Below are 17,470 nucleotides of genomic sequence, written 5' to 3' on the forward strand. Positions count from 1 at the left end.
AGGTCTCTCTAAGGTCTTGAGCTTATAGATCCTATATGCGTGATATGCAAATTATTACAGACCTTTTCTTAATTAAAATTACAGACCCAAATAGAAAATACAATGAATAAATATGTCGGGTCTTCGCTTCTCTTCAAGTCGTCCCATGCCATCAATATGATCCAATTAGTATGATCCTGCACACAAACTTGAAGGTCATCAAATACAAAAATTATTTGTCATTATCAAAACTGGGAATGACCTATAAGGTCAACAAAGGGATTGGAGCCCTATTTGCATGGTGGTACTAAAGGTGGTAAATTGTTGATAAAAAGGATTAAACCATGCAGGAGGAGTTGTAATAGGAGGTTGACGCACTCGGTCTCCACTTCCCTTTAATATCCATCCATCCTCATATTTTTCATAACCCATTAATTTTAGAGTAGTAGAATTGAAAAATGTCGTAATGGGTTCTTTTCACAAAGAAATCAGAAGGAAAGGATACTTGCATCTTAGCAAAGAGCTAATTTAGGATTCCTCCATAGGGAAGATTAACTTGTCAGGCTTCCACACAAGATATCATCCATTTGAGCATTAGACTTGGTATCAAGTTTCTTGCCCTTGAGCAAGCACCATAGTACAAAGCAGTCTAAATAGGAGATATACGTGTGCGAACTAGCTTAAGGAAGTATACTAAAAGTAATAATTTTCTGAATAATTTGAGCTTGAAGGTTCATATGTTTGCATAATGGTGGATTGTCAAATGAAATAGGCTCGGTGTCCAATATCAAGGGAAGAAATTCTTCTGGAGTAAAGCCTTGTTCTAAGATCCATGAGGTACCGAAAGGAGGACATTCGAAATCTCCTTTGGTGATTTTGAAAATTTTGGCTAAAGAATCAGGAGTGAGAGAAATAGTTTTTCCCATAACCTTGGTAGTAAGTCCGATTTCTTCCTTAACCAAATTTGCATAGAAAATTTTTGCAAGTTTTGGGAAGTGTCTCTTGGCTTGATACAAAACAAAATTTTTCCATCCTAGGGCTTTAAACAATGAAAGGATGTGAGGAAAATCGGATGTGAAAAATGAAGTGTCAAGAATTTTACCGAGTATTGGATCCGTCATGCATAAGTGATTTCAGTAGAAATTCTTGGCATGTGGAGCTACTAGCCATTGCTCAATAGAAGAATCCTCAATCGATTGAGAAGAAGTGGAGGGTTTCTTGCTTCCAACACTTTTGGTTCGCGGCATTTTTTAACTTTCTTTGAAACCTGAAGGTGAAAAACCTAAGGATTACATGTGGGATGGAAGATGGATGATTAGGTTTTCGTAGATTTAGAGGAGGAAGGACTAAGGAATAGGATAGAATGAGAGCATGAGTGAAGTACAATCCCTAGGTTAGTTGACTGACCACTCGAAGGACTAAGGTTTTATAAACGAGTTTTGGAGATTTCCGTCAGTTAGTCAGCTGACTCCATGGTCAGTTGGCTAACTGCTTGCTGTTTCAAAGGAAATGATTCAGTCAGTTGGCTAGGCCTTTGGTTAGTTGGCTGGCTATAACCCTCTTAACACACATTTGTCCAATTGGACAGTTGGGCCTTTGGTCAATCAGCTAATTGTTGATCTTTTCTAAATTTTGATTCTTTACACAATTTCTCTACTATATAATAGACCAAGTTCTCTTCTAATGGTTATGAATCTGTATTCTGAGAGAGGTTTAGTAAATATATCAGCCCATTGATCACTTGGATTGATAAATTCAAGAGTTATATCTTCTTTTTGAACATGATCTCTCAAAAAGTGAGTCTGATATCAATATGTTTTGTTCTAGAGTGTAATATAGGATTTTTAGATATATTTATTGCACTGGTATTATCACACTTGATTGGTATTGTTTGATATTCTAGATTAAAATCTTTTAATTGTTCTTTCATATATAGACTTTGTGCATAGCAGCTCCCAACTGTAATATACTCAACTTCAATAGTTGATAAGGCTTCTGAGTTTTGTTTCTTTGAAAACCATGATACTAAGGAACGTCCTAGGAAGTGACATGTGTCGCTTGTGCTTTTTCTATCAATCTTGCATCTGGCATAGTCAGCATCCAAAAAATTAGTTATTTCAAATTCAGTGTCTTTTGGATACCATAGTCCTAGATCAATGGTTCCTAATAAGTATCTTAGAATTATTTTTACAGTTATTTGATGGGATTCTTTAGGAGCTGATTGAAATCAAGCACACAAGCATACACTAAACATTATATTCAATCTACTAGTTGTTAAGTCTAATAAACTTCCTATCATACCTCGATAGTATTTTATATCTACTAGTTTTTCCTTTTCATCTTTGTAAGACTTGTTGAGGTACTCATTGGGGGTTTTATTAGTTTACATCCTTCCATATCGAATTTCTTAAGCATATATTTTATGTATTTTGATTGATTAATGAATGTTCCATTCTTAGCTTGCTTTATTTGTAAACCTAGGAAGTAATTCAATTCTCCCATCATACTCATTTCAACCTTATTTTGCATGCATTTTGCAAATTCTTTACATAATTCTTCATTTGTAGAGCCAAATATTATATCATCAACGTAGATTTGAATTATAAGCATATCTTTGTATTTGGATTTTATGAATAAGTTACTATCTGTAGAGACTCGAAGAATTTAAGTAATTAAATAATAAAAGAAATGAGAGAAAAGGATTTCTTAAAAAAGGATTTCAGCAGGGTCTCGTCGACGGATGAAGAAGTGCTCATCGACGAATAGGATTCTTGGGCTCGTTGATGGGGACATGCGTCTCGTTGACGAGAAATTACCAAAAGGACTATTTCTAGAACCTGAAACTCATTGACGAGGAGAAGGTGTTCGTCAACAAGACTATTGCTTGGACTCATCGACGAGAAGACGTGGCTCGTTGACAAGGCCACGTGGACAACACTCTATATATAGCCCAAAATCAATTTCAGCGGAAGAAAAATCTATATTTTCAATTTCTCTCTCTCTCTCTCTATACGGTTTCTCTCCCTTCTCTCTAAGTTTTCGGCTCCGATTCTCCCCGGTTCGACGATCATGAGCTACCATGGTGATCTTGGGGAGATTCTCTACAATATAGCCGGAGTAGAAATTTGATTTGGGAAGTTTGGGAATCATCCCAAAATTTGGGTAAGTTACTTAATCTCAGTTTTATTGGGTATATGATGTTTTTGGACTAGGGAGAATACGTTAGGTAGGATAATACTAAAGTTTGTTGGGGGATGTTGGCCTAACTGAGTATTTCAATCTTGTTTTGATGATAACAAAATGAAGGATATTATAACATGCATTGTTGAGTGGTTTTAATTCAGGTCTAAGTAAAAGGACACTCACAATTAATCATGGAAGTAAGCAAGAGATCAAAGTCAACCAAATGAAAGTTTCTCAAAACATTGAAGAAATAAAAGATACATGAAGAGCTTAAATGCCAAATAGACCTTGAAGTAAAGACTGAACCTCAAGAGGCTGCAAGACTTAGTGATTAAGGAGATCATGCTTAGAATGATATTTGTAAATACTTCAAGTCATCACTATTTGGATATGTGAAACTCTTTAAGATACAAAAACTTAGAGACTAGCACTTAAAAAAAAAAAAAAAAAAAAAAAAATCCTGAAAATGTTTGAAAAGTTATAATTAAGTTTTTCAAGTAAACTAGATTTTAAAAAAATCAGAAATAGAAAATATTTGAAAAGAGAAGAATGACTCTGCGGAGAAATTTTGAATTTCAAACTTGCGAGAAAATTTTCAAAATTAATTTTATAATTTAATATTTTTAAATGATCCAGTCGAGTGAGTCAGTGACCCAGTCAAGTGAGTCAGCTGACTGACTTTGCGGAGAATTTTTGAATTTCAAACTTGCGGGGAAATTTTCAAAATTAATTTTATAATTTAATATATATATATATATATATTTTAAAAGTTAGCTAAATGGAAGATTCTCAAAATTAATTTTATAATTTAATATTTTTTGAAAAGTTACCTAAATGGAAGATTTTCAAAATTAATTCTATAATTTAATATTTTTTGAAAAGTTACCTAAATGGAAGATTTTCAAAATTAATTTTATAATTTAATATTTTTTGAAAAATTACTTAAATGCTTCATGATTAATGAGAAAACTTTTCCTTTAAAAAGGTTTATAAATACCTTCCTTACAAAAAGAAGAATACATTCAAGCAATACATGATTTCTATGCTAAAACTCTCCTAAAGCTCATTCTTTATCACATCTTTGTTGGGGAAAAACTCTACGGAATTGCTGGATTAAAAGGGGATTTTGATTTTGAGTTGCATCTAAAATTCTTATATCGATAAGAAAGAACATTTGGTGACTTCTAAACCTTGAGCTTCACATTTCTTATTTAGTTTTGGTTTTGAAGTACAATTTGGAATTTAACTTGTACAATTTGCTCTATGTTTTGAGAGTGTTTTTGTACGTAGATCCATATCTTTCTACTTGATCTTTGATGATTCAAGGCGTTGTTAAATCATTGGACCAAATATAGGTTGTTGCTTGGAGAGGTTTCTTTTCTTGAAAAATAGGGTAATTCTTGTAAGGTTTTTGTTCCACCCGAAAGGAACAAGGTATAGTGAATTCCTTAGGTGGTAGATCTAAGGCAAGGACGTAGGTTGGGGTAAGTCGAACGTCATAAAAACGGCGGTGTCACTCTCTTTCCCTTACTCTCTTTAAATTCCAGAAAAAATATAAACTGCGTGGATGTTGTAATTTTTTCAATTATAAAAACAACGCATATTGGAAATTAAATAAACCAAAGCCTAATTTGTTCTTAGGCTTGCAAAAACCGAAAGGGAGTACGTTGGTTAATCAATTTTTTGGGGAAACCGCTAGGGAGTAAGTTGATTGGTTAACAACCCAAAACCTATTAGTTGAAAGTTTATTTAAATTCTGATTTTGAAAAAGGGGTTAGATGTTACTTTTAATTTTCAGTTCAAAGGCTAACTACGGGACTTGCACATTCATAAACAGGGTTGCTGAATATTGCATAGCTAATATTAATTACTTGTATGGTGTTTGTTGGCTTGAATAGTTATTTAATTGGTTGTGTATGTTGTGGTTGCGAATTGAATAGTTGAAGTAAGTGTTTGTGTGGATTGCCCAATCAACAAAAATATAAGAAGTCTTCAAAAAATTGTAAAAAATCAAGAACTTATAAAAAGACTCTCGAGAATTTTAAATAACCCAATTCACCCCCCCCCCCTTTTGGGACTACACCTTAGGTTTCAATTCGTATCAGAGACCGGTTATAGAAAAACCTAATAAGTAGCTATATAAAGATCAAAATGGCACAAATAGGAGTAGCTCCCTTTGGTGAGAGTCAATCCTCAACTAGGCCACCCATTTTTTGTGGACTAAATTACACTTTTTGGAAGTAACAAATGAGAATCTACCTTCAAACAATGGACTGGAAGGCATGGAATGTTGTTACAAATGGAAGTCTAATTCCTACTTAACTAGTAGATGGAAAAAAAGTACCTAAAGAAGCTAAAGAACTAATCGAATCAGATTACAAAATGCTGCAAATTAACTCAAGTGCAATAAACGCCTTATACTGTGCATTTGATGCAAATGAATTCAATAGAGTAATGGTGTGTAAAATAGCTAAAGAGATTTGGGATAAATTAGAAGTAACCTATGAAGGCACGGTAGATGTTAGGGAAAGTAGAATTGATATGTTAACTAGTGAATACAAAGCTTTTAGAATGAATTCCGATGAATCTATAACAAGCATGTACACTAGGTTCACACATATCATAAACTCACTAAGTGCCTTAGGAAAAACATATTCCACCCATGAGATGATCTGCAAAATTCTAAAAGCACTTCCATCTATTTGGGAACCAAAAGCCATAGTTATAACGGAAGGGAGAAACCTTAAAACAACTTCCTTAGATGAACTCATAGGATCTCTTCTAACCTATGAAATGATATTGAAGGAGAGAAGCACTGAAAACAAAAACAAGAAGTCTATAACTCTAAAAGCCTTGAAAGAACATTCAAGTGAGGAAGATAATGAATTTAGTGAATCAGAAGATGAAGACCTGGCTCTCATAACTAAAAGACTTGGAAAATTCTTGAGAAGAAACAAGAAATTCGCTAGAAAATTCAATGGATCAAAAGTTGAAAGAGGAGAAAGTAATAAAAAGGAATACAAAAGCAAAAATGATCCTCCCACTTACTATCACTATAAAAAGGTCGGGCACATCAAGCCGGAATACCCACAACTCAAGAAGGAAAAGAAGAAAAAGAAGCCTGCAATGAAGGCAACTTGGGATGACACAAGTTCGAGTGAATCGAAGAGTGAGTCAAGCGATCAAGAAGTAGCAGACATGTGCTTTATGGCACATAATGAAGAGGTAAACTCTTCTTACTCTCTCTCTGAAACTTCGTGTGATAAATCATGTAGTAATTCGTGTGAAAGCATGCCCTCTTACAAAGAACTTCAATCTGAATTATTTTCTCTACATAACAAGTTTATTAAAGTCTCAAAGAGGAATATAAGCTTGAAACAACAAAGCAAAACACTTAGAAATCAGCTTGAATCCTTAAAACTTGTTGAAGAAGAAAAAGACTTAAAGATTGAAGAGTTTAAGAAGAAAGTAGATAACTTGTCTCAAAAATTAGCTAAGTCTTGAGTGAATGAAGATAGCAAAAGAGTGCAAGAAATAAATGACCTTAAAAACCAAATTCAAGAGAAAGAAAATGTCTTCTACAACTTTACCAAAGGTAAAGATAACTTCAAAAAAATGGTAGGGCAACAAAGGATGCCAAACAACAAAGAAGGAATTGGTTACAATGTAGCACCAAACAAAAGAAAGAAAAACCTGTTTATGGGACATTTTGTAAACAAATCTAAATATTATGCAAGCACTTCATCAACAAATATTTATGAGCACACCACTTGCTACAAGTGTAAAAATAAAGGTCATATAATGTTTAATTGCCCACTCAAGAAAAAGTACATTAAATTAAAAAATGAGTGGAAGATAAATGCTAAAACTAGACAAGATTTAAAGAAAGCTTAGAAGGTTTCGATTCCAAAAGTGACAACCTAAATCCTTTCTTGTAGGTTTGCTTTAGGACTACTCTGTCTAAGGATAAATGGTACTTGGACAGTGGATGTTTAAGACATATGACGAGAGATAAATCTAAGTTCACTTCTCTCACTCAAAAAGATGGAGGATTTGTAACCTTTAGTGACAATGCAAAAGGCAAGATCATCGGGATTGGTAAAATAGGTAAAGACTCTTTACTTACTATAGATGATGTCTTGTTAGTAGATGGTCTAAAGCATAAGTTACTAGGCATTAGTCAAATTAGCGACAAAGGATTTGAAATAATATTTAAGAAGGACAAATGCATAATTCAAGATTCTAAGGATCAAAAGATACTATTCACTGCACATAGAATGAACAATGTAAATTGCATAAACCTTGATAGCTTGATATAACTTGCTTAGCGGCCATGAGTGAAAATAGTTGGCTTTGGCATAGGAGGCTAGGTCATGCAAGCATGGATCTTATATCCAAGCTTTCTAAAAATAATTTAGTTAAAGGCTTACCTAACACCAAGTTTGTCAAAGATAGAGTGTGTGATGTTTGTCAACTAGGAAATAAATTAAGAAAAGCTTCAAAAAGAAGAAACATATATCAACTAATAGACCTCCAGAATTCATACACTTAGATTTGTTTGGCTTTACTAGAACTCAAAGCTTAGGAGGAAAACAATACGCCTTCGTAATTGTTGATGATTACTCTAGATACACATGGGTGCTATTCTTAACTAACAAAAGGAAGCTTGTAATTCGTTAATCACTCTATGTAAGAAGCTTCAAATGAGAAAGGGTATAATGTCTCAAATCTAAGAAGTGACCAAGGAAGAGAATTTAAGAATCAAGACGTTGAAAAATTTTGCAATGAACATTACATAAATCACAACTTTTCAGCACCTAGAACCTCACAACAAAATGGAGTTGTGGAAAGAAAAAATAGAACCCTTCAAGAAATGGTAAGAATTATGCTTAATAAAAATAACTTACCCAAGTATTTCTGGGCCGAAGCTGTAAACACAGCTTACTATGTAATCAATAGGGTTTCTATTAGATCAAACCTCAACAAAACACCCTATGAATTATGGAAAGGAAGAAGGCCTAACATAACTTACTTTCACGTCTTTGGATGTAAGTGTTTTGTACTTAATAACAAAGACAACTTAGGAAAATTTGATGCTAAATCGAATGAAGGTATTTTCCTAGGATATTCTACAAATAGTAAGGCCTATAGGATCTATAATAAAATAACACTCACCATAATTGAATCAATTCAAGTAAACTTTGATGAATCAAATCCTTTTTCAAGAGAAGTCAAAAATGAAGAAAATGATGATATTTTTTAAAAAAGAGGATGAGATAGAAATCAAGGAAGAAAAGAAAATAAATGAAGAAAACCCAAAAGATGATACCAAGAGAATGGAAGTATAAGAAAGATTACCCTCAAGAACAAATTATAGGTGAACCATCTAGAGGTGTAACTACTAGATATTCTCTAAAGGACCTATGCAATCACTATGCATTCCTATCTCAAAATGAACCTAAAGATGTTGAAGTGACCCTTAAAGATGACTCTTAGATAATTGCTATGCAAGAAAAATTAAACCAATTTGAAAGAAGCAAAATATGGCAATTAGTACCCAAACCTGAAAATCATTCGATCATAGGAATTAAATGGGTATTTAGAAATAAAAAAGATGAGAAATATATAATCATTAGAAACAAAGCTAGACTTGTAGCTAAAGGGTACAATTAAGAAGAATGGATAGACTATAATGAAACCTTTGCCCCTATAGCTAGAATGGAAGCTATTAGAATGTTGTTAGCTTATGCTTCCTACAAAGAATTTAAGTTATACCAAATGGATGTCAAAAGTGTATTCTTAAATGGGTATATAAATGAAGAGGTATATGTTGAACAACCCTTTGGTTTTGAAAATATAGAAAATCCTAATCATGTATTTAGATTAACTAAGGCTTTGTATGGATTAAAACATGCCCTTAGGGTTTGGTATGAAAGACTTAGTGGATTTTTAATTGAGAAAGATTTTTAAAGAGGAAAAATTGATAGCACCTTGTTCATTAAAACTAAAGAAGATGACATACTTTTAATTCAAATCTACATAGATGATATAATATTTGGTGCCATTAATGAACATCTATGTAAAGAATTTGCAAAATGTATGCAAGAAGAATTTGAAATGAGCATGATGGGAGAACTAAACTATTTTCTTGGACTTCAAATTAAACAAGCAAAGAATGAGAATTTTATAAGTCAATCCAAATACATAAAAGAAATGATACAAAAATTCTGTATGGAAAATAGCAAACCTATAGGAACATCTATGAGTACCTCCATCAACCTAGATAGAGATGAAAAGGGAAAACCTGTAGACTCAAAGTATTAGAGGTATGATTAGAAGTCTCCTATATTTTACTACCAGTAAACCCGACATAATGTTTAGTGTGTGTATGTGTGCATGCTTTCAATCTGCATTTAAGGAAACACACCTAATGGTTGTTAAGAGAATCCTAAGATACTTAATAGGCACTATGGACTTAGGACTATGACATCCTAAGGACACTGGTTTTGAAATGATTAGTTATTCAGATGTGGACTATGTAGGATGTAAAATAAATAGAAAAAGTACAAGTGGCACATGTCACTTCTTAGGAAGATCTTTAGTTTCTTGGTTCTCTAAAAAACAAAACTCTATAGCTTTGTCAACTACTGAAACTGAATATATAGCAGCCGGGAGTTGTTGTGCACAAACACTTTTTATGAAACAACAATTAAGAGATTTCAATTTGAAATACACAACTATACCAATTAAGTGTGATAATACGAGTGGGATAAACATATCTAAAAATCCAATCTCACACTCAAGAACCAAGAACATTGACATAAGACATCACTTCCTAAGAGATCATGTTCAAAAAGAAGACATCATTCTAGAATTCATTAATACAAATGATCAATGGGCTAATATCTTCACTAAACCTCTCTTAGAAGATAGATTTATAACCATTAGAAGAGAGTTTGGTCTACTACATAGTAGAGAAACTAATTGAAATGACAAAACTTAAAGAAAAATCTACAGTCAGTCAACTGACCTAGGGTTTGTCTCTTCGTACGCTCTAAGTTTGTTTTGGCATGTACCTTGATATGGTGAATGATACAAAACTTAGTTTGGTTGCTTTCTTTCCCCTTGTTTCTTGAATAATAGACTTCATGCTTATGTGTCATATGCTACATGTGTATATCTTGAAATTGGTATCTTGAAATCTTTAACGACGATGCAAAAATATTAATGATTTATGGCTTACTATATTTTTGAAAATTTAAGCATAAAGTTATTAGGCATGTTTTAGAAACATGAGTTTCAAAATGACTTGACCATGTATGCTTATAATGGATCACATAAGTAAATGAAAAATTGGCATCCATGAGCAGTGCATGATATGACATCAACATTGGTAACTAAAGAAGTATATTGGTATCCATGAATATATCACTTGGTTTTTTAGCAATACAGCATAATTATGAGCATGTAACGATATTGGAAACATTGGCATAATCTTGATATTTGAATGATGCATTATGCATGACAAATGTGATTTTTAAAGTATTTTTTTTTTCACAAATATGAATGTTGGGCACCATATGCATGATTGAAAATTCAAAAATGTCACAACACATACGCAATAAGAATGCAAAATATGAAATATGACTATTAAAGCACACTATATATATACTATATTGCAATATATTGAGTAGTGCGTGTTCATCTATTCATTTGAACTTAATTTTTTTTCTTTTTGATTGATGTCAAAGGGGGAGTAGTATTGAGCAAAAAATGAGCAAGATAAAATTAAGCATTAAAAAATTCGAACATGATTGTATCAAAAGAAAGAGGGAGAAGTATTTGATATTGAATGATCTTGAACTTGAATGATGAAATGAGCATGATATTGAATGATGAGCATGATATTATATGATGAGCATTATTGTATGATATTGTAATTGGTCTTGAAACAACAAATATTGTAGAGAGTAAAATGATGTTTGTTGTAAAAGGGAGCCTTTTTAAGGCTCGCTCATATTTTTTTTTGCTCCTCATTTGTCATCATTAAAAGGAGGAGATTGTTGGCCTAATTGGGCTTTTCAATCTTATTTTGATGATAACAAAATGAAGGATGTTTTAACATGCGTTGTTGAGTGGTTTTAATTCAGATCTAAGTAAAAGGACACTCATGATTAATCATGGAAGTAAGCTGGAGATCAAAGTCAACCGAATGAAAACTTCTCAAAACATTGAAGAAATAAAAGATACATGAAGAGCTTAAAGGTCAAACAGACCTTGAAGTAAAAACTCAACCTCAAAAGGCTGCAAGACTTAGTGATTAAGGAGATCATGCTTAGAAGGATAGTTGTAAATACTTCAAGTCATCACTATTTAGATATGTGAAGCTCCTTAAAATACAAAAACTTAGAGACTAGCACTTAAAAAAAAAAACTCTTGAAAATGTTTTTGAAAAGTTATAATTACGTTTTTCAAGTAAACTAGATTTCAAAGAAATCATAAATAGAAAATATTTGAAAAGAGAAGACTTACTCTGCGGAGAATTTTTGAATTTCAAACTTGCAAAAAAATTTTCAAAATTAATTTTATAATTTAATATTTTTAAGTGACCCAGTTGAGAGAGTCAGTGAGCTAGTTAAGTGAGTCAACCGACTGACTCTACGGAGAATTTTTTAATTTCAAACTTGCAGGAAAATTTTCAAAATTAATTTTATAATTTAATATTTTTTTTAAAAAAAAAAAAGTTACCTAAATGGAAGATTTTAAAAATTAATTTTATAATTTAATATTTTTTAAAAAGTTACCTAAATGGAAGATTTTCAAAATTAATTTTATAATTTAATATTTTTTGAAAAGTTACCTAAATGGAAGATTTTCAAAATTAATTTAATATTTTTTGAAAAATTACTTAAATGCTTCACGATTAATAAGAAAACTTTTCCTTTAAAAAGGTCTATAAATGCCTTCCTTGCAAAAAGAAGAATGCATTCAAGCAATACATGATTTCTATGTTAAAACTCTCCTAAAGCTCATTCTTTATCACACCTTTGCTGGGGGGAAAACTCTACAAAATTGCTGGATTAAAAAAGGGTTCTGATTTTAAGTTGCATCTAAAATTCTTATATCGATAAGAAAGAACATTTGGTGACTTCTAAACCTTGAGCTTCACATTTTCTATTTAGTTTTAGTTTTGAATTACATTTGGAATTCAACTTGTACAATTTGTTATGTGTTTTGAGAGTGTTTTTGTACGTAGATCCATATCTTTCTACTTGATCTTTGACGGTTCAAGGCATTGTTGAATCGTTAGACCAAGTATAGGTTGTTGCGTGGAGAGGTTTCTCTTCCTAAAAAAGAGAGTAATTCTTGTAAGATTTTTGTTCCACTAGGAAGGAACAAGGTATAGTGAATTTCTTAGGTGGTTGATCTAAGGCGAGGATGTAGGCTGGGGTAAGCCGAACCTCGTAAATACAGCGGTGTCACTCTCTTTATCTTACTCTCTTTAAATTCCAGCAAAAATATAAACTGCGTGGATGTTGTAATTCTTTCAATTATAAAAACAACGCATATCGAAAATTAAATAAACTAAAGTCTAATTTGTTCTTGGGCTTGCGGAACCAAAAGAGAATACGTTGGTTAATCAATTTTTTGCAGAAACCGCTAGGGAGTACGTTGATTGGTTAACAACCCAAAACCTATTAGCTGAAAGTTTATTTAAATTCTAATTTTGAAAAAGGGGTTGGATGTTATTTTAATTTTTAGTTCAAAGGCCAACTACAAGACTTGCACATTCATAAACAGTGTTGCTAAATATTGCAAAACTAATGTTAATTACTTGTATGGTGTTTGTTTAACTTGAATAGTTATTCAATTGGTTGTGTATGTTGTGGTTGCGAATTGAATAGTTGAAGTAAGTGTTTGTGTGGATTTCCCAATAAACAAGAAAATAAGAAGTCTTCAAAAAAAAATTTTAAAAATCAAGAACTTATAAAAGGACTCTCAAGAATTTTAAATAACCCAATTCACCCTCCTTCTTGGGACTACACCTTAGGTTTCAGGGAAAAATGTTAATTTTAGGGTGTTGTGTTGGGAACACTGCAGGTGTAGGATTTGGTGTTTTGTGGGCTTCTCGGTAAGCTAGGTAAAGGGATAAACTAAGTCAAAATTTTTCATGAAATTATTTTTATTCTACAGTATTTAATTTAAGGAAAATATGTATATTATAGAATTGTGTCTGGGAAATACTCCTATGAATAGGGATATGATTTAAATATGTTTTATCAAGAATTATCATTTTAGAACAGATTTTACATTCGGAATGTTATCCATTTCTGTGCAGCATGAGATTAAATTTCCATGTAATTATGTATACTAGAATAATATGTTTTTCCAAATCAAGCATGATAAGATAGTTTTTAAGGCAATTATAAAATAATACAGGGACCATGATTTTATGAATATAAAGTTTAACAGTGCAGAGAAATCATGTTCAATGTATTATGATATGCCGACGCAAATGTGGTGATTCATGTTATGTTATGTCGGCACAGATGTCGTGATTCATGTTGGCGCAGATGTCATAATCATATATGATATGAAAGAATTCATGAAATATTCTCATGTCAGATATTATTATGAAATAAAAAACAGTTATGTTCAATATATGAGACATATTATATGTTATTAGAACTTGAATGGTATGGATTAGTTCAGGTTTCAGGAGCACGGTACCATAGCTATATGTTCAAAATTATGATGGTGCTACCACACGACTAGTAGTCTGGGAGATGGCAATTGATGTGGATTCAGTGTAGAGTGGAGTTGTTCCCCTAGCAGTCCGGGACCAGGAGGGGCAAGTCCATCATACTTATAGACTTATAATTGATCTAGTATGGTCGGCTAGCCATTGCTAGGTCGCTTTTTTGAGCTGCACAGCCTAGTCATGTGAGGGTAAAACATGACATCAGCTCCCTATCCATCCTGAGTGTTATTTTAGTATTGTACAGCTATATAAGATGATTTTCATGTACAGAAATCTAGTATGCCTTATTATGATTTGGCAAATCATGTTTTACTCAGTTTTGCTACAGATAGATTATACCAAAAATGTTTATTATACTGTTTATATGCATAACACGAAAATAATCATTTTGTCACACACTGATGTTAGTTTATTTCCCTTACTGAGAGGTGTCTCACCCCAGCATTTCAAACATTTCAAGGAACTCAGATAGAAGAGCAGATAAAGCTCTGCAGCCTTAGAGGTTAACTGTCCTACCCTGTTAGAAGGGTATGTCGTTATGCTAGGGTATGTTGGATTTTTGGGTTGCGACCCTAGGGCACTTTTTGGTCTTTTTGGTTGTGTATATGTATACGACAAGTTTGGTAGAACTCTGTTATTGTGTTGGTTAGATGACTTGATATGTATATGATTTTATGTTTTTCGCTATTTAGGTATCAGGGTTGAATTTCAGGTGTATCCCTGGTACTCATGGGTCCAAGTTGATCATGTTTTTATCAGCTTAATAGGATATCAGGATTTTTGTGTTAAATAAAAAAAATTATAGAAAACAGGCAGGTCGTTAGAATTTGGTATCAGAGTCTAAGTTGCTAGGTTCTGTAGGCTTTAGAATGTAGCGGAAACAATACCAAAGTATAGGAGAAGGATTTGAGGTTTTGTTCTATAGTCTAGAGGTAGGATTTGCGTGATGGTTTCTGTGCCTTTCCTGGGGTGACGATTTAAGGAAAGTCATAGTAAACTATTGTCGGGTTGTGTTTCTAAAGTGTAGGACTAAATCTTGAATTAAGATAGGGATGTAAGATAGAGAGATAATATGAGTTTTGGGTTAGATACGTAAATTATAAGGACAGGGTTTCTAAGTCATGTTCCTGTCTTTTCAATATGGACCCTAGAGGTAGTAGTGCTCACGCGAGTGGCAGCGATGGAGTTGGACCTTCTAGTGTAGGCAGAGGTGATCCAGATACCGTATTACGCAGTGTAGCTCAACAGGTCATGGCTAATATTGCACGGAGCTTCAGAGAATAGGGAGGCTCATTTGCAGTCCATGGGTGCACGATAGAGAAGTTCACCAAGATGAATCCTCCAGCATTTTCAGGAGCAATTGATCTTGCAGTCGTCGAAAACTGGATGCAGGAAATAAAGAAGGTTTTGGCGGTTCTGCAGGGCACTGAAGAGTAGAGAGTCTTATACGCCACTTATAAACTGATAGGGGAGGCTGAAAGATGGTGGATTGCTGTAAAATTATTGGAGAATCAGAGGGTAATGCCTATAGAAATGACTTGGTGCCATTTTAAGGATTTGTTCTTCGACAGATACTTCACAGCCACTGTCAAGGAGGCCAAAGTGGAGGAGTTCCTAAATCTGAAGCAAGGACAGTAGTTAGTCTAGCAGTACGCGGTGAGGTTTATCGAGTTGTCCCAAGTATAGGAGTTCTGTCGTGTAATATTAAGCCCAAGGGCTAGATCGTCTCCTCAGGGAATGCGTTTAATCTCAAAATTTACGTTCGCCCAATCGAAAATAAAAGTTACTGAACTCAGTTGAGATTTGGGGGTTTTCAAGATTGTGGAGACTTAAATGAAAACACAAATTAAAGTCCTAAAACTAGCACGCACGGAATTAAATAACAATAAAGGAAACCCTAGGCTACTCAAGGAAATACCTAAACACGCATTATTAAAGATGGCAACTACAAATAAGGAATTAAAACACGCGGGAATGGAAACTTAATCAAACACAAACATGCACTAAAAATCGAGACTTTAACGTGAACCAAGACCTTGAAGTAAAATTAAACTATTAACGATTTAAACGAAGACAAAACACGAGAAAAACAAAAAAAACTTTAATAAAAACCTAAACTAATCAAGCTTCAATAAAAAATAAAACTTTAAAAGGGTTACTAATTTAATTTCTAAGATAAAGACAATTAGATAAAGAAATAAACATTGTAGTAAAAATGAAGACCTAACTAAACATTCCCATAAAAATTCTTACTTTAATAAAGATCCCAAAAGTAATCAAGTCTAAAAGAAACTTTAACAATTTAAAGAATACTATCCAAGCAAATAATAATAATAATAATAATAATAATAATAAAACAAAAGAAAAAAAAACTAAAAGAAAATAAGAGAGAATAAAAGAAATTAAATAAAAAGATTTTCTAGAGAAAAGAAGAGAGAGAGAGAGAGTAAAACAGGAGATGCTAGAACAGCTGCTGCCACGGAAGCTGCTGGAGTGCCTCGGGTATGGTGTTCTTGGGTGCTTGGCTTGCTAGATTTGCTATGGTGGCTGCTATCCTCTGTTGTGCTCGGATGGCTAGTAGATTGGAGGAACAGAGGAGCTCTGGTGCTGTGTTCTTGGCAGCAGACTGCTGCTGGTGTGGGCCTCGGAACAGCAGACTCCCAGCTGTATTGGAGTGGTTGCTGGAACTTAAGTTGCAAGGAGGCTCGCCGGAGTTGCTGTGTGGAGCTCGCTACTGTGGCTTCGGCTGCTGGTAGCAGCAGTGACTAGCAGGAGAGACAAAGAATAGAGAGGGGGAGTAAAGAGAGGGCAGAAGAGAGAAAAGGGAAGAGAAGAGTTAGAGAAGAGAAAAGAGAAGAGCAGAAAGAAAAGCTAGGAAGAGAGGGGGCAGAAGAAACAAAAGAGAAGAGGAAGAAGAAGAAGAAGAAGGAGAATGGGGAGCCACGGGGACTGCCTTCGTAGGGGGAAGAAGAAGGGGAATAAAAAGGGAAATTGGGTGCCCTAGGATCCGTGAAGCCACGACCCGACCCGTTTGGAAAGGGTTGACCCGGCAACTTGATTTTTTTCATTCTCTGTTCATCACAAATCTTACTCTTCTAGAGCATATATCTCATAAAACTTAAAACATAAAATTTGTAGATAATTCTTTCCTCTTTCTCCAGAAATTTGAATCATCTCGATCAGAGCTCGAACGGAAAAGTTATGCATGAAATACGAACATGTGTCAGTTTTGGTTTCCGAGATTTTTCTTGCGACAAAAAAATACCAAAACTTCATAAATAGTGCAATAAAGTTCAAGAATGATGATTTTTGCACTTTATTAAAATATTGGACAATTTTAGACATTTAATTAAAAATATAAACCGTAAAGCCCGGGTTAAAATGCCCAATTACGCAGTTTTGGCGCGTAATCACATAAGATTAAATTTCCATATAATTATGTATACTAGAATAATATGTTTTTTTAGATCAAGCATGATATGATAGTTTTCAGGGCAATTATAAAGTAATACAAGAACCATGATTTTATGAATATAATGTTTAACA

Source organism: Malania oleifera, chromosome 3 (assembly GCF_029873635.1).
Source record: "Malania oleifera isolate guangnan ecotype guangnan chromosome 3, ASM2987363v1, whole genome shotgun sequence".
Taxonomy (NCBI): Eukaryota; Viridiplantae; Streptophyta; class Magnoliopsida; order Santalales; family Ximeniaceae; genus Malania; species Malania oleifera.